The sequence below is a fragment of the Callospermophilus lateralis genome, chromosome 1, assembly GCF_048772815.1.
Source record: "Callospermophilus lateralis isolate mCalLat2 chromosome 1, mCalLat2.hap1, whole genome shotgun sequence".
Taxonomy (NCBI): domain Eukaryota; kingdom Metazoa; phylum Chordata; class Mammalia; order Rodentia; family Sciuridae; genus Callospermophilus; species Callospermophilus lateralis.
In genome coordinates, this window is record NC_135305.1 from 134,077,956 (window position 1) to 134,095,129 (window position 17,174).

Below are 17,174 nucleotides of genomic sequence, written 5' to 3' on the forward strand. Positions count from 1 at the left end.
CAGTTCTCCTTTGCTCTTTGTGCTGTTGTCTTTCTTCATTTGAAACAAAAATGAAGCGTGTGCTCCTGTGTTACTAAGCCCAGAACAGGCAATCAGTACCCAAAGGACCCTCAGACCGAGCCCTGGAGAACGCTGGGGAGAAATCCTGTGCCGGTGTGAGCCTGACAGATGCAGGAGGTGCGGGGTGTGGGAGGAGGTGGAGGAGGGAGCAGCTTAGTGCTCCCCGAGAGGCTGGGTGCCAGCAGAGGGTCTGGCTGCCGGTGTGGCCATCAGTCTGGCTGGACCCCACCTCACATGGCTGCATCCCTGCAGGCTCTTAGGGCAGAGGCGGTGCTGGCCGGCCTCACCCCGCTCCCTGGGATCCAAGCTCGCTCACCAGCACCTCTTCTCTCCTTCAGGACACGGAGGTTTTGAACACTGCCATTCTCACCGGAAAGCCCGTCTCGGTCCCTGTCAAAGTCGTGGGGGTTCAAGAGGACGGTTCCATGGTGGACGTGTCAGAGGGCTGTGGAGTGCAGGTCAGCCGATGAGGACATCGTGAAGGTATGTGATGGCTTCTTCTGCCTGTCTCCGAAGTGCATGTGGCTTTCATGGCTCACTGTGTACTAGTCTGGATATCTGGTGAGCACCCTGTGTTCCTAGGGTTGTGGGTCAGAGTGATCTCACTAAGCAGCAAACGGCTGAATCAGAGACACCTGGGTCAGACAGCATCTGTGGGTGGCCGAGCTGCTCCCCTCTGCCAAGCCTGAATCTCAAGGGCAAATCTGTGCCCACGCTCAGTTCTATCTCCCTCCCCCTCCTCCCTCTCTTTCCTCACAGGGTGCTGTTCTCTTAGCATCAACAGTCCCCATACCATCTCAATTGGTACCAACTCTCTGTGCTCAATGATTTTATTTACTAAATATATTTTCTTTAACTGCCTCACTGTTTTGGAGTGGCTGGTTGGCCCCGCTGGTTGGCGTGTGGTGTTAATAAGTGCCTCCCTGTTTCAAACTTAAATACAGATTTGGTCTCATTACAGGATAATAAAACTCATGAGCCTGATGTACTAACTTTTTGTTAATAACATTAAAATAAGTGACTATTAAATTTTTTAATAGCTCATCCTGTGCTATCTGCCTTAATTTGAATATAACCTGAGGCATAAAGCTCAGTTGGGGAGTCTGTCCAAGGGACATTTTTACTGTGTGCTTTATTCTAATTAGCTACACTTCTGACTCTAAATTCTGCCAGGAAGCAGCCCATGTTTTCAGTTTTCCACAGTCTTCACAGGGTTCTCCTTGAACTGCTAAATTGGGTGTTTCTGCCCATTTTTTCTAAGTATATTGGTTGCTGCTTCTTTTTGCAGCAAAGACCTGGGGAGAAGGGACTTCAGTCTTGAGAACGATCCTTTCTCCTCCGAGTGCTGAGAGAGGCCTAGGGTCCACTCTGTCCCCATGTTTTAGGAGAAGACGTCAATGCCCAGCCCTGCCCTTCCTCACCTTCTCCCAGCTCTAGTTCAGACGTTCAGCAAAACTGTTCATGGCCAACAGGAAGGCCTTCCGGGGTTCCCCAGAGAGAAAGGGTCGCAGAGGGGTTTATTTCTCCTCAGTGCGACCTGCGGGAGGCTGTGTCTTGGTCTAGAGACAGTTTAGTAAAGAAGAAATGGTGTATTTGTGAGATCTAGTGAAAAACAAGGAGTCTGTAGGAAACTCAAGCTTGGTGTCAGTGGTTTCCTGGGCTTGGAATGTTAATTCTCCATGAGAAGAAGACTGGACCAGCTTAAGACCTGGACACACAGCCCTGCCTGGTGCCTGGAGATGGAACAAGCCCAAGCCTTACCTTCTCAGCTCAGGGGACCAAGTGCTCGCAGGAGATCATGTGCATGGATGAAAACATGGTCAATGTGCCTTTGGCCACACACACTCCTCACCCTCCCCAGCCTTCCAGAAAGCAGGAGCAGACACTGGCAAATGGAGATGGCTCTGTGTGCTTATGCCATCATGGACCCAGACAAGTGACTCCCCTCAGTGGGCTCCTTAAGCCCTCAGTCCCCTCCTGAGAGCCTCCTGTGGAGCCCCACACAGGATCCTTGTTCTCCTGCCTGGAGAGCTCCACTCAAGGGAGGCCAGTTCAAGTTCAAGTTCATGGATCCCACCAAAAATATCCTCTGTCCCTCCTGATAGATAAAGTTTTGGAAGAGGAAAACAGGTTTTGCTTATTGTAGCCTCATGAAAAAGCAAGATCTTTAGCAAATGATTGTTTACTCTTCTAGGTGTGAAATGGAGCCCAGAGATCACCAAGCTCAGCCCTGCAGTAAGACAGGTCCTCTGGCCGTCCCTGCTGCCCGTGTCAGTGGGCCAGACTGAATTAGACAGCTGTGATGCACAGGCTGTGGCTTCACTCTTAATGTTCGTAGTAAATTCTGCTGTGACTCTAAGATGGATGGAGGTGTCCACAGAGCCCTGTGCTAGCCTCAGCCTCAACCAGGGACAGCCCTGGACGTTGGCACAGTTGTTAGTACCCTCAGGAGAGCCCCTCCATCTGTGGAGCTGCTGCTCAGGCGCTCCTTCACAGCATAGGGAACACCATGGGGCCCCAAGGATGAGTTCACTGGGTCCCCAAAGATCTGCATGCACTGGGGGTTGAATGGCCTGAGTCTGGGATTGAGATGGCAAGGAAGTGGGAATCCAGGAAGATGCAAATTATGGCAATGCACAAATTAGCTTCTTCAACCTGGGATGGAATGACTTTCGAAGGACAGAATCTAAAGGCATAAATATTTTAAAAACCTGGAACCTGACCCTAACTGGGCAAGATTGGAGGAGATAAATGTCAAGTTTTAAGTCAACAATTACTCTGAAGTTAAAAATAAAAAAAAAGTAGGGCATGTGGCTTGAGAGTGTGTGTGTGCGTGCGCATGTGTGTGTATGTGCATTGTGTACATACATGTGGCTGGCTGGCTTTTATTCTTTAATCATTGTGGTCATGTAAAAGTGGACAAATTGGCACAGAAATTTGGATTTCCAGTTTCTAATGAAAAATCATGAGATCATGTGGTCCTGGGCCTTGGGCCCATGTGGGCTGCACCTGGAGTTGAGTAGAGGAGACCCTTTGTGTAAGGCCTGCACCCCCCAGCTCACCACAGTCTCCACTACTCCCTCTTGTCTCCCCCAAGGTGGTGGAGGGACATTTGCCATTTTAGATGAAAGTGAGTTTTTTCTCATACTGTGGTCTCAAAAAAGAGAAAGGAGCAACAAATGATGTACTTCATTCTGTCATCCTTCAGGCCCTAAAAGGACACTGGAAAATTGGATTGTGTTCTGCCAAAGAATGTCTGGGTGGCCAAGGGTTCTTGAAATCAAATTACAGGAGGAAAGACTACAGCAAGGGCAAGTGTTTAGCCTGATGATGAGAAGAAGAGGCCCTGGGATGAGTTGGTGACAGCGCTTTTATGTCTTTCAAGGGCCATCATGTGGAAGAGGGAGATTTGTGTTTTTTGTATTCCTAAAGTGGCAGTTAAAAAGGACCATTTTCAGTTCAAAGTAAAGGAAGGACTGCAGAGGTGGTGAGTTCTTTGGTTAAGCATTCAGACAGACGTTGGGGCTCAGATCTTAACTCCACCTTCCTTAGCACGGGACCTTGGGCAAATCGCTTAACTCCTGTGAACTCAGATCCTTATCTACAAATGGGGATGATAATGATATGGTGGAAAGTTACCTTCTATAGAGATTTGTTCTAACGTCATTGTGTAAGGTAGAATGAACCACAATCAAAATAGTCCTGGAAAGCCCATAAGAGGAGATCTGGGCTCTTGGAAGTTCAAAAGACAGTTGATTAAAAAAATGTTTTCCTTGCTTTAAGCCACAGGCATAGGGCAAGGGTTAGTTTAAAGGAAATGGTGTGTGTGGGGGGGTGTGCCCAGGCAAGCTGGCCTTGGGCAGCCACCTTTTACTCTCTGTGTCTTCTGGTAGAGGTTTCATTCGGTGGCAGCCCAGCTATTCTAAACATGTCTAATTGGATTGCTGTTTGTTAGATCTGTGTGATGAAGTCCCAGTGTGAATTTGGGGAATAATTGAATGAGAATGTACATCTAAAGGAAGTCACAAAATGTTTGAGCCGTCATATGTCAATGTTGTACTCATAGATGTGCAAATTTAGATCCACGCGCATACGCATGTCCATGATCACATCTACAAATCTTACTTGGTTGTAGGGCCACAGTATCTATGGCTGTGTCTGTGCTGTTCCCAGCCCTGAGCATGGTGTCTGGAACAAGTAAATGTTGGTTGAATATTCAAACAAATGAATGCTAGGGATTCCTGGAGGTGGGAGGAGATACCATGCATGAGTGGATTTCTCGTCTTTTGGGGGCATCTCCACTGAATTTCCTGTTACTGGAAATCTTCAAAGAGAGGTGGAGAGAGCTCTAAAGCCATAGGACTTGGCGATGGGTGGAGACATGGGCCTGGCCTGCGGTCCACCTTCTTCTGCCCCCTTGGGGATATTCCATTCTGTAACACGTCTTGATCATCTGCTTGTGGAGGGCAGTGCGTATAGAGCCCCAGGAGCTACCAAGGTGGAGTGCATGTGACGTGTTCCCTTAGCAGTTTTCAACAGCACATGAGCATTAAAGGGGCACCACTGGTTGAGCATTTATTAAGTGCTAGGTACTACCAAAATAAGGATATTAGTACTGTTGACTCACTTCATTGTCACATGGGCCTTTAAGCTAAGAACTATCAGGGCCTGGAGTTTTCACACGAGGAAACAGCAAGTAGAAGGGCAATGCCACTCCTTGCACGCTAGTGGATGTGGGGGTTGGATCCCTTCCAGGGCCCTCAGACCCGCGCATTCTGAGTGTCACTCTAATGTCATGTACCACATTGTGTGGGTGAGGTGGCAGCGACAGTCAGGGAGTCACTTGATGATGGCTTACTCTGGATTTACAAAGGACCTGTTTATGCCCACAGCACCTGGAAGGTGTGTGTGTTAGTCCCTGTGGTTGCTGTAGCAGGTCACTATGAACTTGGTGGCTGCCTGTGGTTCTGGAGGTGGGAAGCCTGGGAGAGGCTGGTAGAGCCATCTCTTCCTCCAGCTTCAGAGGCAGGCTGCCTTCCCAGCTCGTGTCCCTCCTCCATCTCAAAGTCAGCAGTGTGACGCCTTCACCTCTCCCCGTGGCCCCTGTTCCCATCACCAGTCCTCTTCTCTGACTGCAGCCCTCCTCTGCCCCTCAGTAAGACCTGCCCAACAACCACCCCAGTCTAGGTCCTTAAAGGCATCTGTGACATTCCTTTGCTACACATGTTGTGTTCCTAGGGCTGGTGTCACAGGTTATACAAATGTGGTGTCTTAACACATGGAAATTTTTCTCCTGGAGGCTGGGAGCCTGAATGAGGGCATTGGCAGCCCCGCTTCCTCCAGCGACTCTGGAGAGGGTCCGCCCTTGCCTTGTGCAGCTTCTGGGGGCTCCAGGCATTCCTGGGATTATGGCCTCCTCGTTTTAATCTCTGCTTCTCTTGTCACCTCTTACCTGTGTCTCTGAATGACCTTCCTTTCTCATACTGGTGCTTGTCATTGAATTTGGGGTTACCTTAATTCAGGATGATTTCTTCTTGAGATCTTTAAAGTTTACCTCTGTAAACCCCTTGTTCCAAACAAGGTTGTGTTTTTCTGCACTTGCGGTTGGTTGTCTTGTGTCAGTGAATTGTGGCTTCCAGAGCCACGGAGGCCAGTCGAGTTTCTCAGCAGGAGATGAACTTGTACATGCTCCCAGAGAAATAAATATAAGTTCATGCAGATCTCAAAATGGTGCCTCCAGTCTGTGGCTGCTATGAGTAAGTGTCTGGCCTTCAGGTATCAGCTGGACTCATAATAAGGAGATGTTAAAGGGCCAGTAACAGAGCACTAACACGTGAGAGCCTTACCTGCCCAGGAAGGATCTCATCTCCACAGGTGACCTGGGAGGGGTCAGGTCAGGCAGCGGGTGTCAGAAGAAACAAAGTCTGCTGCTGAGCAGCCTGTGGGCTGCTGGTCACCAGACAGCCTGGAAAACCCAGTCAGCACCTTGGAGAGCAGCCTCACTCTGGGGATCACTGTATCCCTATGAGGGCTGCGAGGAGTTTCTCCAAGAGGCTGGACTTTCAGACAGGACGGCTGGACGATGGTGTGTTCTCAGGGGGGCCCTTACAGAGATGACATCACTGACAGGCACCCCACCCTTCAGGTGTGAGGGGTGCTGGTCAGGAGGCAGGTCTTGGGCTTAGGCAGAGCTAAGCTGTACACCTGGGTTGGTGTGGATTGTTTCTGTTGTTGTTGCAGATAAAAGAAAGCCCAATCCAATGGCCCCTGGCTAATGCTAATTCTACTTGGAAGAACACAGAGAAAAATTCCAAAAGAGGTTGCAGGCCATCCTTTCTCCTTTAGCAATGCTTCACAAAAATTCCTCCCAGATCCGCGGTTACTCTATTTCTGGCATGAATTTCCCTCCTTCACGCTCTGCCAGGAGCCATGCAGCTCAGAAGAAGTTGTCAGGCGGTTTGGATGTTATTGCCTAATTTTGTCCTTCTTTATGCTGGTAATTTGGACTTTCATTGTTCCATTCTAATTGGAGACGTGTCATATATTTCCTGTTGGCCAGGGATGGGCACTGCTGCCTTCTCGACCTTTTGTTCCTGTCACTTCATTATGATTTCAATATTAATTAGATCATTTGTTCTTCTCTGTTTTTGGCATCTCTAATTAAGAACTAACATCCTGGAATTGTTTCTGCATAATTCAAGGAGATCTTGGACAATCCCGCATGAACCTGCACACCTCTGCCTTCACTTGCCAGGACGCATGCCTGTGCCCCCTCCCCCTCCTGGGGACCCTCATCTGCTCTTCCCTGGCCAGGCCTGCTTGCTACAGGGTTGGGGTTTGCTGGAGACGTGGGGCTGTGACTGTGCTACAGATTTCAGGCCTGTTCAGGTACAATCCCTAGTGTCTGGTGTCTCCTGGGGACATATTTATTCTGTGTTCAGTAGGAGGGAAGGGAGCCCTCCATTGTGCTTTGGTTCTTGATTCACAATTTAAACCCCCATCATGCAGCTTTGGTGGTAGGGAGGGTGTGTCGGCTTCACTGAGCTTCCAGAAGAAACTCAGAGGAGCTAAACAAAGTTCATAAATTAACTGGATCACCGAGCCTTGAGACCCAGACACAGGTAGGCATGGGTCCAGGCACAGAGGCCATGTGTTGAGGCTGCTGCCTCCCTCTGCCATTTTCCTATGAAGCAGCTTCATGACCACACAGCTGACACTCAATGAGTGCCCATGTTTAAATGGAGAGTTTGGTACATTTTGATATTTTGTGGGTGCAAAATCACCACCCAAATTGGGGCAGTGATATCTTTAGCCTTTGATCTTTCTTCTTGCTTCTTTATGATCCCTTCTCTCTTGAACCTCTCCATTTGTCCCGTGTAATCACTCCCTGACAGTTAATTTTTATTTTCTGGAGTTTCATATAAATGAAACAGTAAAGTATGTTTGTTATCTCCATCTTCATTGCCCCTCTTATCTCTCTCTCTCTTCTTTCCCTCAGTGTAATTAACTTGAGATGTATCCTTGCTGGTATGTGTCTCCATAATTCTTTAACTGCTGAGCTGTATTCCACTGTGTGAATATATCACAGTTTGTCCCCATGGATGGACATTTGGGTTGCTCCTGGTTGGGCTAATGCTGCTGGAGCATTCATGCAAGCTTTTGTCTGTCATTTCTGTCACTTCAAGCAGTCATTTCTCTAGGAATAGAAGAGTCGCACAATACACAGAAGCACATGTTGAACTCCTTAGGAAGCTGCCAAATTGTTTCCTGAAGTGGGCGTGGCATTTGCTTTCCTGCCATGGGTGTCTGAGAGTCCTGTTACCTCCACGGTTGTGCCAGCACTTGGTGTCATCGTCCTGTTAATTTTTGCTATTCTGATGGGTTCAGAGAGGTGGGCCATATTGGTTTTAGTTTGCGTTTCCGGAATGGTTAGTCTATGGAATGTCTTTCCACATGCTATTTGACACCTACAGATATTTGGTAGAGTGCTGCTCAAATTTTTTGCCCATTAAAAATTTTTAAAAATGCTTGTGATCGACATTATCAGGTATGATTTGAGAGACTTCATCCCAGACTTTGAACTGTCTTTCATGATCTTTCATCTTTTGAAGAGCATAAAATTTTCACTTGATGAGATCCAATGTATAATTTTTTTCTTTTATGAATTAAGCTTTTGCTATAGAACCTAAGAAATAATTGCCTCATCCACATTCACAAGATTTTTCTCACATATTTTTCTAAATTTTCTAAATAGTTCAGCTGGTACATTTAGGTCTGTGATCCATTTTTTGAGTTAATTTTCGTGAATGTGAAATAAGGGTCTAAATTCTGCTGTTTAGCATGGATTTTCTGGTTGTCTCAGCACCATTTGTTCTCTGTTGTTGAAGACATTCTTTCCATGTTGAATTATCCTGGAGTCCTTGTTCTCTGTAAAGAGAGCTTTATTTCTGCCTTTCTTGTCTGGGTGGCTTATTGTCTTGCTTAATCACCCTGCTAGGCCTGCCTGTAAAGAATCCCTCCCAAAGCCTTGACCGAGTGGCATGAGTGGGTGTCCTCCCTCAGCCCTGATCCTGGGGAGAGGAAGCTCTCCTGGCTCCAGTAAGTTTAACTCTAGCAGTTTCTGTTGCTCTGCACACGACTTTCATTGAGTGTGAGGAATTTTCCTTCCTGTTTGTTTGTTTCTGTGTCTGTTGAGATGACTGCATGGGTTTTGTCCTTTGTTCTATGTGGTGGTATAAGGCTATTTCTTAGAGAAAAAGAGCTTTGAAGTATTTCAAAATTCTTTTTTCTTGATAAAGTGGGAGATGACAGCACCTTGGGCCAGCTCTTTTTGGGTTGTGTTTTAATTTTTATATCTAAGTTAAAATTCTTGCTTGTTTGTCCCCTAATTCCATAGGAGGGTGGGGAAGTTGCACCAGTGCTGTCTTTGGTTGTTTAACAACGCTGAGAAGGAAACGCTCTGGGAGCTGGTTCTTTGGTGAACTGATGAGCTCTGAGTTCCCAGGGCAGCAGACTTGTCCAGCGGTCACCCCCAGCTCCAGCTCCTCCCTGTCACCTGGGGAGCAAGTGCGGCTGGGGGAGTGTGTGGATGGCACCATGGATGTGCCAGAGGGAAGGCGCAGCAGGAGCTTGGTGTGGCCCTCTTCTGAGATGCAGGGCTCCCTGCTCGGCCCTCTCCTGTAGTCGGCGTCCAGTGGCCCTGCTGCTGGTGGACTGGCTGTGCCCTCCTCCCCTCAGCCCTCCAATGGGGCAGGACACTATCCGTCTGGCTCCTCCGTGCATCCTGGTCACCTGCCACTGAGCCTGGCACCAAGCAGCTGCTCCACTAACAGATGCTGAGTACAGCCCCTGGCCACTCCCTGGGGCCTGAAGAGGACAGCACTGCTTGGAAGGGGGGGCTGTGCAGTCAGGGATGCGGGTCTAGACCTACTCAGCCTTCACTCTCGGAGGATCATGGGAAGGCTGCTGTTTTAAAAAATTGGTTCTTTTAGTTAAACACAACAGCAGAATCCATTCTGCATAATTATACAAGCACGGAATGTATCTTATTCTAGTTAGGAACCCCCTTCTTGTGGATGTGCATGACAGTGGGGTCCACGGTGGTGATTTCATACATGAACACAGGAGAATCATGTCACACGCATTCCATTGCCTTTCCTTTTCCCGCACCCCTTCCCTTACCTCCACTCCCCTTTGTCTAATCCACAGACTTCTATTTTCCCTGCCCTTTATTGTGGTTTACCTTCCACATATCAGAAAAAAACTTTCAACCTGTTTTTTGGGGGGGATTGCCTTATTTCATTTAGCATGATATTCTCCACCTCCATCTATTTACTGGCAAATGCCATTATTTCATTCTTCTTTATGGCTAAGTAATACTCCATTGTGTATATATACCACACTTTGTTTATCCATTCATCCATTGATGGACACCTAGGTTGGTTCCATAGCTTAGCTATTGTGAATTGAGCTGCTCTAATCATTGATGTGACTGCATCACTGTAGTTTGCTGATTTTAGGTCCTTTGGGTATAGACCGAGGAGTGGGTCAAATGGTGGTTCCTTTCCAAGTTTTCTAAGGAATCTCCATACTGCTTTCCAGAGTGTTTGCACCAGTTTGCAGTCCCACCAGCAGTGTATGAGAGTACCTTTTCCCCCACATCCTTGCCAAAATTTATTGCTTGTATTCTTGATAATCTCCATTCTGACTGGAGTGACATGAAATCTCAGTGTGGCTTTAATTTGTGTTTCTCTACTTGCTAGAGATGTTGAATATTTTAAGTGAGCTTCGGAGCCTGACTCTGTAAAGCCTCGTAGGTACTGGGCTCCCACACATTTCTTGTGCATGATTTCATGCGATACTGTGCTCACAGTACCTGAGCTCCACAGTCAGTCACCCCACCTGAAGCGAGCACAGGGCACCGTCTTGCCTCTGAGCAGGGCTCTCAGGTTGCTTTCTTTGGTGCTCCTCGACTTCACCCTGAGCGCACCCTGGCCAGGAATTACTGCTGATCTCTGGGGTGGGCTCTTCTCTCCCCACTCTTAGACTGCACATTGGCCATTTTAAACATACCAATGAGATTGTATGATTATTACCTTCTGCAGATAAAGATGTGTCCTCTTTTTCTCTTAAATATCTCAAAGGTCTACAGAGAAATTCACTCATGTGAGGAACTAACAAACCTAAAAAGAATGAAAGACTGGAACTCCTTTTGCAGCCAAGGTTTTGGCACCAAGGAGATGTGAGGAACATAGATGAGAGATTCTGAGACTCTCACATGCTTTCCCCAAATACTCATGAAGTTTAGCTCTAGCAATTTATTAGTCTTTATTGATGTTTATCACTAGACTGTTACAGACACTTGGAAGTGATCGCTGTCCATTCAGCTGGTGAAATATGACTTCTATCTCAGTGGGAATCAAGGGTATGTGCTTCTCGAGGAGCAGGTGGAGTGGATTATGTGATCTCCTGTTCACAGACCCAGGCTTCTTGCTTACATCCCGTTGTTGAGAGGAATGGGCTGTCAGTAGTAAGAGACCACTTCTCTCACACACAGTCTTCTCACCCTTCTCTGATTATCTTGTCTCTCCCCTGCTCTTGGTTTGTCTTCTAGTTACAGTAATGAAAGACCTGAGGCCAGGTAACTTTATAAAGAGAAGAGGTTTAATTTAGCCTCATGGTTCTGGAGGTCCAAGGTCAAGGGGCTGTATCTGGTGATGATCTTCTTTTCAGCAGAGTTCTGAGGTCATGTGGCCAGAGACAAAAAGCACACATAGAAAACTTGCTATTTCAAGTAGAGATCACATAACCCCTTTGGATAACAGGAATTGTACCTCTATGAGAAACATGCTCTCCTGTCCAAACCCAAAGAATGGACCAAGAGACACAAAGTATCACAAACAGTGAGGCTTTACTGACAGTCCTGCAAGCCTGGGTGTCTGGGGGCGCAGGCACACCCCCAACTGTTCCAACCAGCATTTTGTCTCCTCAAGGTGCAAGAGCCCTCCCTGGCTCCTCAGTGTCTGAGAACTATGGGGTGCACAGTCTTCCTGAATGTCACCTAGGTTTTACTGTCCCCTATTGGTTATTTTAAGGGATGTACCTGGAGTTTCCACATCTCCCTTTGCTTTCCTGGGCAGGAAGGCCTTTCTGGGATTGATCTATCCCGTGTGGGGTTTATCCCTGTTGGTCAGCCGGGCCTCCCCCCACCTCCTGTGAGTCAATTTGTCTTGTCTCCTCACTCAGGCATCAACCGCCAGTTTAATCATTTGCTCTGTTTCCTCTTTGGATAGTTTTCTTATATCCTCAGTAATTTTGCGTTGAAGGCTAAATCCTGCGTTCTGATAATGGACCGCGGGACTCTCTGTTTCTACCTCCACTGCAGAGATGAGGAGACCAGTGCTCACAGAGGTCAAGTGTCCAGGTCCTGAAGGTTGAAGGAAGGCACAGGAAGCTGGAGCCCAGGTTCTCATCACTCCAGAATCTGCACTTCCCCTGTGTGCTGCCCACATAGACGTGATCTGTAGAATTTAGGGAAGATTTAGTGAATCCGGAGGATGCTGAATTGGGAGGGTGGTGTCTTGGGTGCAGGGTGTGGGAGGGCACAGGTGAGGCTGGAGGACGTCGTGGTAAAGGGTGGTGAAGGGTGGTGAAGGTGCTGAGTGAGTCAGAGCCCTAGAGAGAGATGTCGGCAGCACTGAGTGAGCAGACTGCAGTCCTGCATGGAGCCAGGGCCACTGGTCTGCTGAAGGTGGAGAGAGCGTGCAGCTGCACAGCTGGGCGGCATCAGGAGAGCTACTGCTATTGAGGTGGAATTTCCTGAGGCTGGACTCGGAGGTGACACCTGGTCATTGAAATCCAGAACATGGATCATTAATAAATTGATGACCGTCCCCAACCCATGACCGTTCAGGGCCCAGGCCCATCGACACCAGAGCACGGCTGTGGTGTCTTGGCCGGAGGAGGCCTTTCCGAGGCTGCCAACAGGCACCACCCACAGCCTGCCTGAGCGGAGTTCTGTATGGAATCTTCTCAGGGCAGATGGGCGCGGATCTCGCCAAGAGTCACATCTATAAGAATAGAAACAAAACAGTGCAGGAGAAGCGTCCATGAAAAGCTTCCTTTGAGATGTGCGCTCTGCCTTGTTAGGCATGCCATGGGGCGGCCTGGTCCACTGTCCCCTGAGAAGGAGCTGAGCTCTGCGTCTCTGGAGGTGGAGGCAAAGGTGTGTTAATCAGGACTGTGGCTCCAAGTGGCTAGGTCCAACTTAGTTCCCCCAGTAGAGGGCTGTGTTGGTGTCCCAGCAGACAGTGGGAGGTCTGGGTCTTGGTGATGGCAGTAGCCAGAGAACGGAGCTGCTCACTATGCTTTCTGTCCTTGTTACCATGCATGGACTTTCTCCTCCCAGAGCAGCTTGTCCACAGCCCTTGTAGCCTCAGGTCACATCTGTATAGCCTTGTAAGGAGGGAGGAGAAGAATCTTTCACCCTCCCTGTTCAAAACTTTTGAGGCAGTGTCCTGGCCAGTTGAGAATGATCCAACTCCTCAGCTTTGTGGTGGGACCAGTGGCGGGAACTGGGCTGGGGTGGGATTGGGGGCCAAGTGGTTTGGGCATCCTCAGGGAGCCGGATGGGCGTGCCTGGGTCACCTGCTCATCTTGCAGGCAGGATCTTAGGACAAAGGAAGGGGCTAGGGTTGCTGGGTACATCAACAAGACAAGAGCCCCTCTGCAAACATTTTTGTTTTAGAAATTAGAAATTCAAATGTGTTTCCAGACCTAACTGATGAGTCTGGGAAATCTGGAAATACAGGCAGTGTTCTAAGTTACCAATGGCTGCCCTCAGCACTCACATGTGGGAGACAAGCAAGCTCAGACAGGGGCTTGAGCCTCCTTGTGAGCCGGGGGAAGCTTACCTTTGTTCTCGATGGTGATGGAGGGCTTTACCAGGTAGTCTGAGAACAGCCAGGTCCTCTTGGCAGGAGAAGGCAGCAAAGGCAGAGATGCAGGGAAGTCGGAGACCATACGGCCGTGAGCCTGGGAGGCAGGTGGGGGCTGGGTCTGGGGCCACTCCAGCCACGGCAAGGAGCTGGGGGCTCTATCCTGTCATCGCTGGAGGATGTTATTTTATTAAGTGAGAATTTTAGAAATTAACTGAAAATGAGGTGATTTTGGCAAAAAAGAGAGGGATGAGTGAAAGGGAGGAAGGGTCCTTGAAGAATCCCCTTCATTTCTCCAATAAGAACCCTAGAATTGTTCAGACCAGAGAGAGACAGGGCAACGAGGCTGAGCAGATTCAGGGTGAAGAGGACCTTGTCATCCTCGTGGTCCACACTTTTCCTTCACCCCCTGCCCAGTCCTGCCCAGTCACTCTCTGCCATATCCATAACATACCTTTAGCTCTGGTTGACATTGTGATGTTTATGTGCTGACTTATTTATTGTTGGTGTTTGGGTATTTGCTGTCCCATGTCCCACATCATTCTGTGAAAGGACAAAGTATCAAACATCTGATCAGGTGCTTATGGGGCAGGGTTTTCATCTTGCCAGGAACCGGTGATGGGAGGGGACATCGCCCAGGAGCAACCTCCCCCAGAGGAGGCAAGGTCCCCTCCCTGAAGTGGGTGCCGTGAACAGGACAGAGCACTGTGAAATGTCATGCCTGGCCCTTGGGGGGAAAGCTTTGCTCCCTGAATCATGACTGTGGTCTCATGAGCTCATAACCAGGTCACAGGAGAGAGGCTCTGTGACAGATGCTCCTGAGCCTCTCATGACTTCTGACCCTTTTGGACCATAAGGACAAAGGCACGTGTGCAGATCTGTTTGAGGGGTGGGGAGAGGTGGTCAGCCATGTGAGGGAGAGCACAGTTTGGCCTACAGACGACACAGTGTGAAAAGCTGCTTGGGTGGTCCTTGGCTCCCGTGAACATGGTGTCGATCACCCGTGATGAGGAAGCGGCCAGTGTGCCAACTGCATTCACTTAATTAGACTAACACAGGAGACACCTGTGGGCATCTGCCCAGGGTGATATTATCTTTCCCCCTTTCTTTCTGGTAATTGCTTCCCTCACTTCTCCTTGCACTTGTGGGCCGGCTGCTCGCCATGCCTACCCTGTGTGGCCCGACCCTGAGGAGCCAGCCTAAGGGCCGCTCACCCCCTGAGCAGGACCCAGCGCACTCTCCCTCCCAGGACTTGAAGTAGTCAGCCTGGGCTTCGCTCTAACAGGTGAGGTCCCCATAAAGTGTCTGCCAGTGCCTGGAAGGACAGGGCCAGTCCCGCCACAGAGTGAGAAGGGGCAGCTAAGAAGCCGAGAGGCAGAGAGATGGGCCAGGGACGTTTCCTGGTTGCAGCTGAGGCTCTGCCACTTTCCTGCCTTAGTATGACCCACCCCCGCCCTTCTCTTCTCAGTGGAGTCTGTGCCTTGTAACTTGTGCGTCCTCGCTCACGTGGTCAGAATGCCTAGTTGTCACTGAGCCCTCCACTGCCCAAGCACTTTCCAGGCAAGACAAGCTTTGAGGTCAGTGCTGATTCCCTTCAAGGTGTGCAAACTGGGGACAAAGGCAGAGGACTTGTTGGCCTCACACCCCTCCACCTCCGCCCTCAGGAAGAGGCTTCTCCGTGGCTCTCTCCCCTGGCCAGGTGGCTTCCCACCACTTTGTCAAAAGCCTGCTGGTCCTGTCCCAGGTCCCAGGACCACAGACACTAGAGCAGCAGGAGCTCTTGGTGGTTGCAGGAGGGCAGGGGGAGCTCATTTCCCAGAAGCCCTCAGCAAACGCCTCCGCATGCCATTGGCTAGCACTGAACCAATCACGAGGCAGGAGGGTTCCCCCAGGAAACCAGCATCCTGTGTTGTGTGTTACTGTGGCCAAGGTCACCACAAAGTTTAATGTTAGCTGTGGGTTTTGGCAGGTGCTCCTCATCTGGGCCAGGAAGCCCCTTCTGTCCCTAGCTTGTCCTTCCTGACACAGTTGCTTTTAGGTTTTGTCAAGTGCCTTTTTTTTTTTTTTTTGACTGAGATGCTGGTGCGCTTCTGTTCCTTATTGGTATGGGGCACTCCCTCAGTCAGTTTTCTGATGTCACTCCAGTCCTGCGTTTCTGACAAATCTGACCTGGCCATGGTGCACAGTCTTCATATGGGTTGCTATATATTCCTGGATCCGGTTGACTATTTTCTAGAGTACTTTTACTTTTCTTTGGTTTTGGTATCCGGCTAAAAGTGGCCCCATGAAATGAATCAGGAAGGATTTTCTCTTGTATTATTTGAAAGAGTTTGTCAAAGGTTGGTGTCGGTTCTTTAAACATTTGGTGAATTCTCTGGGATGCCACCAGGGCATAGGCTTTTCTTCCTGTGATCACCAGTACCACCTGTGCTTGTTGCAGCATTGTTCAGTTTTTAGGTTCCTCCCCGAGTCAGCTGGAGGAACTTGTCCATTTTCTCGAGGTTTTCTGATTTGTTAACACACAACCATTCATAGTGTTCATCTATAGCCCTTTTTCTTTCTTTCAATGTCGTAATAATCTTCTCTCTTTCACTCCTGGTTTTAGTTATATAGGTCTTCTTTCCCTTTTCCTTTCTCAGTCTAACTAAATGTCTATTTTTTATTTTTAGTTGTCAATGGACCTTTATTTTTATTTATTTATATGTGGTGCTGAGAATTGAACCCAGGGCCTCACACATGCTAGGCAAGCATTCTACCACTGAGCCACCACCCCAGCCCACCCAATGTCTATTTTGTTATTTTTAAGGTACCAATTCTTTTCAGTGTGCATTTTCTCTATGTTTTTCTATGATCAGTTTCACTAATTCAGATCTAATGTTTATAACTGCTATTTCTTCCTAATATCTTGACAATTTTACTAACAACAATGTCCTTTCTTGTCAGAATCGACTTGTCTCCCATTGGTAGCTGCTGTAGGCTTCGTAGAGTGGTGTGTACAGAGCTCCTTCTTTTGCCCTTTTCCCCTCCACCTGGTTCATCTCTGGACATAGGTGCCTCTGCTGCAGGCATCACATAGTGGGACCTCCTGTTTCCATCATGTCTGATGATCTCTCTCTATTGGGCTTTCAAACCAACTCACAGGAACATTCTATTGATATATTTGATCACCTCTTCTGTACACTTTTTGCATATTATTTTCCTATTGTTTTTCTGTCTTCCACTTTTACCAATTTCTTTTGCGCTAGCTGAACACTTTCTAGTATGATATTTTAATTCTTTTAATGATTTTTTAAACTACTTTAGGGTTAATTTATTAGTAGTTGCTACAGGATTTCCATACACATATTACCAGATCAACTTGAGAATTTTGTAGTAATAATTCCTTTGAGATACAGAAGGATTACTTCCGTATAACTCTTATCTCTTTTTGTGATATTATCATTGTGCATATTAAATATGTCATAAGCATACCAGTGGATTGTTACTACCATGTAATTTATGACTCATATAGAAGCTTAGAGCAGGAGAGCAGGTCCAGAATTAGATAATTTTAAAATTAACCTCCTTATTTACCATCTTGGCTTGCTCCGTTGTTTTGTTTCTGTGGCTCCAGCCTTTGGTGTCAGACTCCCACTCTGCGCAGCTTTACTCCTGCCTACCTCCTTTTTCCTGTTATTG

The 17,174-nt window shown here is 48.2% G+C and overlaps 1 pseudogene; it reads left to right on the top strand.

The window, feature by feature from the left end:
* Positions 1-470: 470 nt before the first annotated feature.
* Positions 471-17,174, top strand: part of LOC143407285 (transmembrane protein 132B-like) — a 37,398-nt pseudogene continuing 20,694 nt past the window's right edge.